Genomic DNA, 7,666 nt, shown 5'->3' with positions numbered 1-7,666 from the left:
AAACCAAATACTGTTTTAAGTAGCGGAAGCATAGTAAAGTAAATTCAAAACGAGTTATGAGTTCGACATCATTAACGATCCATCTACCCACAACGACCTGCTCCTTCCCTGTGCAAGCTCCCAAGTATACCTAAGGTCCTGCAAGGCATGCAGCAAATAATCAACAAACTAGTTGAGCGAGTTCACAGAAAGTAAGTTCATTGTGTAATGCATAAGTATAGCTAGTGGGGGCTTCCCATACTAGTGTGTAATAAAGGTGGGGGCTTCCCATTTTCATCCTGGTTAATGAGGGCTTCTCATTAACGGTACTTACTAGACTAACTTCCGACCATGTGTTCTTCTTTACCGAGAACAGGAAAACGTACAGGGTCACGTAGGCTTTACGTGACGTGCCCTTCCCCGAGGACAGTGGTACGCGTGGGGGCTACGTAGGCTTTACGCAGCGTGGCCTTCCGACCTGGAAGCCAGTGAATGGTATTGGGTTACGTAGGCTTTACGTAACGTGTCCTTCCCGACCCGGGAGACATATGGCAAGTATACTGGGTTACGTAGGCTTTACGTAACGTGTCCTGACTAACCTGAGGACGATGGTCTATAGTCTGGTATATGCGTAAGTACGAGTAACTCATTTTACAGTAACAAATCCAACCCAATTCCCAACCCGGGAATCCCATGCCTTGGCTGTGTGAACTCACCTTGGTTTGCTCGGCAGATACACAGAAAGTACAAGTAGCAAGTAAATGATCACTCACGTCCTATCATGGTTATTATACGAGTCAGGTTCGTATATAGCACGTATATAGTAATCACGTATAGTCATGGCAAACATGTACGCACGTAAACAGATAAGACATAGCCTGTGAGGATCCAATTGTTCTAAGTCCATTCATACCCGGCCCAATGACATAAGCAGCCCAATAACAAAACAATCCAGATTCTCAATCGGCCCAAATAGCAAACACATACAAGTCCATTAATAAACAGTCCACAATTCAAATCGTTGGGCTCAATAGATTGGGCCCGTGACAGTGAAGGCCCAACAGTGTGCGTGTAAAGGGTGGTCTCGAGTCGCAACGGAGATCTCGAGTCGCAACCGGAGATTACGAGTCGCAACAGCTGGTTGCGAGTCGCAATGGAGATCTCGGTTCATCATGGTCTGGTTACGACTGATCATGTGCTGGTTACGAGTCGCAACGGGACTCGCAACCGTAGTCTCGACTTGTGCTGGCTTGGTTACGAGTGGGATTCTGACTCGCAACTATGGTCCCGACTCGCAACCAGGTGTCGAAATCGCGTATGTAACTGATTTCCATAATTCCTGCATTGACTATTCCGTGATTCTAGCAAACATCTACGGCAGTTTCGAAATCAGATCAATCACAGAAATTTATCATCAGTTAATTCAGATTTCATGCATATTCATAACAATTCAAGAACATCAAAAAAACGTGAACTGCATTCATATGAACAATAATCTATTTCTATGAACATGTAACCGTGACTAATTACCTAGCCCAAAACTTAGCACATCTACAAGTTAACATCCGAATCACATAGCATGACAACAGATTTCATCGAGTTTCATCCGATCCGTATGAACATGTTAACAATCCGAAACACATATTAACATTTGATTTATAACAAAGCACACATGTAAACCGGTTCTATCCCAATCAACCATACTATCATCATCCGAATTACATCATGTAATGTTCAAGAATCATATAAAATCATCAAATACAATCAAATAACAATGTACACTAACCGGTTGAAATCAAAGAGAGGGTGAGCCGAGAAGTGTTGTTCGCTGTCGGGTTCCAAGTAAACGAGAGAGGGAGAGCAAAGCTTCTAGGGTTTGTGTGTGTGTTCTTGTGTTGTAACCAATGAGAGGAAAACAAGACCCTTAGTTTTGGTATAGTGGTTGCGAGTGGGGAGTGGGCCGAGCCCACTCGGTTGTCTAATGGTCCGCGTACAAGGTGTGGCCCAAAGGGCTTTGTGTGGCCGGTTTGTAGTGTTGTGCGGATCGGGTTTGGCTCGATAAAGATAAACATAACACACACACATAAAAAGCACATAATATCATAACATTCATTAGTCCGAAAATATCACATAAGCACGTAACGTTACATCACAGCAAGTCTAAAGTTCGAGTTGTCACAGGCACCCCGTGCCTCGAAACAACTTCCTTGAGGTAGATGTCTGCAAGTGTGGAGAACTTGTCTGTTTCCTTTATAGCTAGGAAGTGTGCAGACTTGGTGAGTCGATCCATGATCACCCATATAGTATCATTCCCACGCTGGGATCTAGGTAGGCCTGTAACGAAATCCATGGAAATTTCTTCCCATTTCCATTGAGGTATCTTAGGCTGCTGAAGTAGGCCAGCTGGTTTTTGATATTCAACCTTGACTCTCGCACAGGTCAAGCATTTTCCAACGTACGTAGCGATGTGGGCCTTCATGCTAGGCCGGCCACCAATAAGTAGTTCTGATGTCGTGGTACATCTTGTCCGACCCTGGATGTACCGAGTAGCGAGACTTGTGAGCTTCATCCATTACAAGTTCGCATAGACCGCCATAAAGTGGGACCCAAATACGCCCCGTTACATAGTAGGCACCGTCTGCCTTCTGTTCCATTCGTTGTCGTGAGCCGCGTAAGGCTTCAGCTTTGACATTTTCGGGCTTCAATGCTTCTACCTGAGCATCTCGTATCTGTGCAGGAAGGCTAGACTGAATAGTAAGCTGTAGCGCTCGCACGCGCCGAGGTAAAGTGTCTTTCCGACTGAGGGCGTCAGCCACAACATTGGCTTTGCCTGGATGGTACTTGATAGCGCATTCGTAATCGTTCAGTAGTTCGACCCATCTTCGTTGACGCATGTTCAAATCCTTCTGCTTAAGAATATGCTCGAGACTCCTGTGATCGGTGTAAATCGTGCACCTGGTACCGTACAGGTAGTGTCGCCATATCTTAAGCGCGAAAACAACAGCTCCCAGCTCTAAGTCGTGCGTCGTGTAGTTCCGTTCGTGAATCTTAAGTTGGCGCGAGGCGTAAGCAATAACCTTGTCGCGCTGCATCAACACACATCCAAGACCCTGGATGGATGCGTCACAATATACTACGAAATCATCCGTGCCCTCTGGCAATGAGAGGATAGGTGCACTGCAAAGTCTATCCTTTAAATGCTGGAAAGCAGTCTCCTGGGGCTCTCCCCAGCGATAGGTGACACCCTTCTGTGTCAATAGCGTAAGTGGCTGAGCAATCTTTGAGAAATCCCTGATAAACCGTCTGTAGTAACCCGCCAAACCCAAGAATTGGCGTATTTCCGTTGGCGTACGTGGTGCAGGCCAGTTTCTGATCGAGTCTACCTTGGATGGATCGACATGGATCCCATCCTTGTTCACTACGTGGCCTAGAAAGTGGACTTCACGAAGCCAGAAGTCGCATTTCGAGAACTTAGCGTACAGCTGTTCTTTCCGAAGAAGTTCCAAAATAAGGCGTAGATGCTGCTCGTGCTCCTCCTGACTCTTGGAGTAAATTAGAATGTCGTCGATGAAGACAATGACGAACTTGTCAAGATAGGGTTTGCACACCCTGTTCATAAGATCCATAAATACGGCAGGCGCGTTCGTTAACCCGAACGGCATGACAAGAAACTCGTAGTGACCATAACGAGTTCTGAATGCGGTTTTGGAGACGTCCTCCTCTCGGACTCTCAGCTGATGATAACCTGACCTCAGGTCTATCTTCGAATAGTAACACGACCCTTGCAACTGGTCGAATAAATCATCTATGCGTGGAAGAGGATAACGGTTCTTCACCGTTACCTTGTTGAGTTCCCTGTAGTCTATACACATCCTGAAGGTGCCATCCTTCTTCTTCACGAAAAGTACTGGAGCTCCCCAAGGCGAAGAGCTTGGACGAATGAAGCCCTTTTCCAAGAGCTCTTGTAGTTGCTTTGACAATTCCTCCAATTCTGATGGAGCTAGACGGTATGGTGCGCGAGCTATGGGTGCTGCTCCTGGAGCGAGCTCGATTTGAAATTCGACCTGACGATGAGGCGGTAAGCCAGGTAAGTCTTCAGGAAACACCTGAGGGTAGTCGCGTACAATTGGAATATCCTCCAATTTCTTTTCCTTTGCTGATGCGTCTGAAACGAGTGCCAAGATTGCGGTGTGACCCTTCCGCAAACACTTCTGAGCCTTCAAGAAAGAAATGATGCCTACCACTGCACCACTCTTGTCACCTTGAACTTCGAGAGGTTCTTGACCAGAACGTGGAATACGAATGATCTTCTCACTGCATAAGATCTCTGCCTGATGTTGGGATAACCAATCCATCCCAATAACGATATCAAAACTTCCCAAAACTATGGGAATAAGGTCGATGGAGAAAGCTTGACCAGCTAAGACAATACTACAGCCCCTGACTATCTGCGTGGCTTCTAAACTCTTACCGTTAGCTAGTTCTACGACGTGTTTGGTGTTTAGGGGTGTTGATGTACGTTTTAACAATTTACTAGCTTTCACAGAAATATAGCTTGTATCCGCGCCCGAATCAAATAAAACAGTAACATAAATATTGTCGAGGAGAAACTTACCCATAACTACGTTGGGATCGTTCACTGCATCTCCTCGTCCTAACACGAAAGCTCGACCCCTTGCCTCGTTGCCATTGTTGTTGTTGTTTCCACCGTTGTTGTGCCCGTTGCCCTGGTTGTTGTTGTTGCGGTTCTGGTTCTGGTGCAACTGAGGACAATCGCGTTTGTAATGACCTTCTGCCCCACACTGGAAACAACCCCGGTTCCCACGCTGTGGTTGCTGCTGCTGTGGGTTTTGAGGAGCCGGTGGCGGAAGTTGCTGATTTTGGTTCGCAGGTCGTGAGCTCCTGCAATCTTTGGCTTCGTGCCCTAGCTTGAGACATCTCTGACAACGTTCTTTGCGACACCTTCCACTGTGGTGCCTGTTACACTTGTTGCATAGTGGGTGAACTCCCCGGTATCCACCCTGCCCCTGACTGCCAGATGATTGCTGACTCGAATTCTGGTAGTCATTCGTCCTGCGCTGCTGTGCTTGAGACGGGACGGAAACTGATCCCCTGCTGGAATCCCCATCCCATTTCCGTTTGTTGTCACTAGGAGTAGCGGGAGTAGCAGAAGTGGTAGCGGTAGTAATAGCGCTGATACAACTAGGCAGCCCGTTCTGTTCCACTGCCTGATCCGTGAGGCGATGAGCAAGACGCTGAATGTCTTGGATATTGTCGAGGTTAGCCGATGTAGCATGGCTCTGAATCTCTGAGGCTAGACCCTTGAGGTACAATTCGATACGCTTGCTTGGAGGGTCCACCATGGTTGGACACAAGATGGCCAGTTCGTTCGACCGTTTCGTATAAGCTTCAATTTCTGACCCCGTCATTTTCAAATGGCAAAGCTCCACTCCCAACTTGTGGATGTCATCACGCGTGCAGTATTCCCTTTTAATACGTTCTTTGAATTCGTTCCAGGGGGTGGCGTTAGCAGCTGCCAGCCCTAATATCTGAAATTGCGCGTTCCACCAGGTTAGCGCGATTCCTTCCAACGTAATAGTGGCGTACTTGACCCTGCGAGCCTCAGGGCATTCACACATCTCGAATACCGACTCGAGCTTCCCAAACCAATGGAGTAGTCCCACTGCTCCTTCTGTGCCACTGAATGTGCTTGGACGACAGTCCATGAAGTTCTTGAATGTGCAGACAGGTTGCTGTGCGTTCCGACCCGTTGCGCGAGAAAGATAGGTCAAGGTTAAGCGCGAGAGTTGGCTCACGAGAGTAGGATCTAACATCCTAGGATAGGTCTGGAATAGCAGGTTATACCTCCTGCTTGTGCGGCTGCAAGTGCCGCAGCAACTTGTTCGTTAATGAGAGCCGTCAACTGGGCTTGAGTCATGTTAACACGTCCAGACATGATCGAACAGTAAAGGTAGCGTAAGTATGAATGGTTCGCGAGTAGTGCGATGACAGAAAAGTGTAGGCATATAGGTGTTCTCAAGCAGTAACAAGTAGTGAGCAAAGTAATGTAAGCATACTACGAGCAAAGTTCTATGCAATTCTAGCATGTAGGCAATAAACATAAACCTTATTACCTAGGATGTTGAGTCTTGCACGTGGAGCGAAGCGTCGTTGTGGATCGTTGAGAGCACTGTTCTGGTTATAGTCTGGTTTTAATAAAAACGTTTTCCCATATTAAAACCAAGTTCTTTATAACCAATGGCTCTGATACCAATCTGTCACACCCCCAAAATCCACCTGCGGAGTATCACCGCTTGGGAGCGTGACTGACCAGGATCAAGCCATCAATCATATCAAACATAGCATTTAATAATATAAACAGATAAAGTAATTCATCAAGACATGATTGATGTTCAAAACCAAACTTTGTTTAAGTAGCGGAAGCATAATAATGGAAACCCAAAATAGTTATAAGTTCAAATATCATAAGCGTTTAAATAGCATTCACGATCCTTTGCCCACAACGACCTGCTCCCCCTTGTGCAAGCTCCATAAAGTACCTAAGGTCCTGCAAGGCATGCAGCAGAGAGTCAACAACTAGTTGAGCGAGTTCACAGAAAGTAAGTTCAGTAATAGTAATAGTATAGTAAGCATTGTGTTCGTTCATTTTATCATGTATCGTATTAGTTCGTATCGCAGCCCTCTAGGCGTGTATGCGAAGATTAGGGAAAGTTCTCAAGTATTCTAGACTATGTATAGTTGTATCGCTGGCCACCCTGGCATGTGTGCGAAGATTTAGTATGTATAGTTCGCAGCCTTCCTAAGGCGTGTGTGCGAAGATCAGTCATAATATCGTAGCCAACCCTTGGGGTGTGTGCGAAGATCAGTTCAAGTAGGTATACTAGTCTAGTCGTATCTTATCATTTACCATCCTCACCCTGAGGACCATAAACATCTATCATCTGAGTATGTGCAAATAAATCATCCAATCCCATTCCCACCCTGGGAACCCCATGCCTTGGCTGTGTGAACTCACCTTGGGTTGCTCGGCAGATACACAAAGAGGTTTCTTGAACCAAAGTGGTCCACCACGTCCTAACAGGGTTACCATACAAGTCAGGTTTGGTTCAAGTAATGTACGTATGAATCATAGCAAACACGTATAGCACGTAAACAGTCAAGAGTACCATGCATTCATACTTGTGCGTTTTAAATCATTAGCCCAAATGTAACCGGCCCAACATATAACAAATCAAACATAAAGGTCTCGGCCCAACAACACGTAGTGATCTTGTGCGGTCGGACGGACTTGTGCGATCCTGATTGGATTGTGCGATCCGATCGGGTTGTGCGCTTGTGACTTGGGCTTCAAGGCCCAACAGTAAATAAGCATTCATCATACATGTGCGGCCCAAAAGCTATCAAGAAATATAACTTGTGCGATCCAATTATCTTGTGCGACCCGGTAAGCCTTGTGCGGCTGAGTTGGGTTGTGCGACTGACCAGCCCAACCCAACATGTCCCCCGGCCCAACAGTTAAACTAGTCCGCTAACCTTGTGCGATCAGGGGATCTTGTGCGATCAACACCCCTTGTGCGGCCGGATGACTTGTGTGATCGGATCAGCTTTGTGCGAATGGACCTCTTGTACGATCAAGAGGTCTTGTGCGATTGATCTTATCATTCCG

Source organism: Helianthus annuus, chromosome 13 (genome assembly GCF_002127325.2).
Source record: "Helianthus annuus cultivar XRQ/B chromosome 13, HanXRQr2.0-SUNRISE, whole genome shotgun sequence".
Taxonomy (NCBI): domain Eukaryota; kingdom Viridiplantae; phylum Streptophyta; class Magnoliopsida; order Asterales; family Asteraceae; genus Helianthus; species Helianthus annuus.
The sequence above is the reverse complement of the archived record's forward strand: the minus strand, read 5'-3'. Positions refer to the sequence as shown.